This window comes from Anomaloglossus baeobatrachus, chromosome 4 (genome assembly GCF_048569485.1).
Source record: "Anomaloglossus baeobatrachus isolate aAnoBae1 chromosome 4, aAnoBae1.hap1, whole genome shotgun sequence".
Lineage (NCBI taxonomy): Eukaryota > Metazoa > Chordata > Amphibia > Anura > Aromobatidae > Anomaloglossus > Anomaloglossus baeobatrachus.
In genome coordinates, this window is record NC_134356.1 from 159,032,555 (window position 1) to 159,034,679 (window position 2,125).

The following is a 2,125-nucleotide window of genomic DNA, read 5'->3' on the forward strand; positions in this document are numbered from 1 at the left end:
TACTGGCCGTAGTGAATAAACAGAAGGACATACCTGTGGATCAAATGTTTGCTACAAACGTAGTAACGGGTATAGGAACCCCCTGGTGAGATATGTCAGACTTAAGTCATTTGAGAATCTGAAAGGAGAATATATAAGTGTTGAACGAGACCTGCCGTCTGGAAGAGAATAAGGCATGTTGAGGCACACATACCATTAAGTGACGTCACCAGGTGTAGCAGTCAGTTAATGTCAGCACAGATAATGCGATAATGCTTCAGGTGTTATCACTATGTTGGAGACAAGGTTATAGTTAGGGTGGAATAATTAGGTTGCTAAAACATATGCCAAGTAATGGGATTTACCTCAATGCGAGTTGTACTATAGTGAGGGGTTAATATGTGTTCCTGATAATGACAGGGCCAGGCTCAGTCTGTAATTAAAGGTAGGATGTAGTAAATAGGTATCCTATCACATAGGGGGTTAATAGTGAAATATTACCATGACATGTGGGAGACTGGGTTGAGTTTCAGGATCCGGATGTAGGAGCCTCGGATGTAAAGAGGTATCTGAGCAGGGTGGCCTTGCAAAGTAAGGAGAAAATAGAAAAAAGAAGAGAGGGGGAAGAACAACATGAAAGAACATGAATAAGGTCACGAAATGGGGATGCCAGAGTGTCCGGGCGAGCCACTTACCCTCCTTGTGTGGATAAACGTGCAATCTGTGCGTCTCGTGCTGTGAGCGCTGCAGCTTCTGAGTTTAAATGGATGGTGCGGTCAGGGGCGTAACTTCCGGTGATTAATGGGCGGAAGTGATGCGTGTCGGCGTGAGCCGCACGCCGCGCATGCGCAGACAGCAAGGACGCTTGTTATACAACGGATCATGGGAGCGGCGCGTCATATCCGGTATTTGGAATACAAGGAAACATGGGCGGTGGAACGCAAACCGCGCATGCCTATTGGATTCAATATACTCCAGTGAGAAAAGGTGCTGGATAAAGTGCTGTGCCGCTCCAATGTGATGGGATACAATCGCCAGTATCTCAAGTGAGGTGGGGCACTGGTAGATAATAGTGGTGGTGCCTATGGACGGGACGAATAGTTCTGTGAACGAAATGAAAGAGGAATTAGAATTTTATCTAATGCACAGTAACACATACCAAAAGGGTTCATCAGATCAGTAAAATCTAAGGACTATAAATCTCTAAGAGGGAGATCCCAGTAATACACGTATACACAGCACAGGAGTATATCATAGCATATCTAACTAAGACAATTAGTGGAGAACCATTGCAGAAAATATATTTAGAGACCTGATTCATATTTTCGATTGAGCCCATGGGGTTCCATGGTGCCCAAAGTGTGTATCCATCTAGCTTCTAATTCCAGGAGGCGCTTAATTCTATTGCCCCCTCTGCGGTTCACACAGACCTGATCAATTACTTGATACCTAAGTTGGGAGACGTTATGTGCCGCTGTTTGAAAGTGATGGGGAATGGGTAGTAAGGTGCGTCCGCAACGAATGTCGGATTTATGTTTGTTTATGCGGTCTCGGACATGTTGGGTGGTCTCACCAACATATCCGAGACCGCACGGACATTTGATATAGTAAATCACGCATGAACTATCACACGTGTAGAAACTCTTGATGTGAAAAACTTTACCGGTTCGAGGATGTGTAAAAGTGTTACCTCTGGTAACGTTGGAACATTGTGCGCAGCTCAGGCACGGGAAAGTCCCGAACTGAGGATTACCAATAAACCGTTGCCGGGAAGAGGTTATGGCGGAACCTATGTCCGCCCGAATGAGCTTATTTTTCAGATTTGGAGATTTTTTATAACAGATCAGTGGTGGGTTATGAAATTCTTTGATGTGGGGATAGGACATTCCCAAAAGCGGCCAATGTCTGAGAATAATGTTCTTGAGTAATGGGGAGAAAGGATGATAAGTATTTATGAAATAAATACGATTCTTAGTGTCATCTGCTTTCACTGAGGATGTTGCGGTTTTCTCAGCTATTTCCTGGGGATACCCCCTCTGGATAAACTTACCACTCATTTCTTGGTGTCTGCTGATTCTGGTCTCATTATCGCTAACCAATCTGTCCACTCTTGTGTGTTGTGAAATGGGTAGGGACCGCTTGGTAT

General features: G+C 44.6%; 1 long non-coding RNA gene across 1 annotated transcript; it reads right to left on the minus strand.

The window, feature by feature from the left end:
• Positions 1-253: 253 nt before the first annotated feature.
• On the minus strand, positions 254-495 carry LOC142301646 (uncharacterized). Its single transcript, XR_012752858.1, has 3 exons — positions 481-495; positions 345-412; positions 254-269 (listed from the first exon to the last, which is right to left on the minus strand). It is a non-coding gene; the product is annotated as an uncharacterized LOC142301646 (long non-coding RNA).
• Positions 496-2,125: the final 1,630 nt, after the last annotated feature.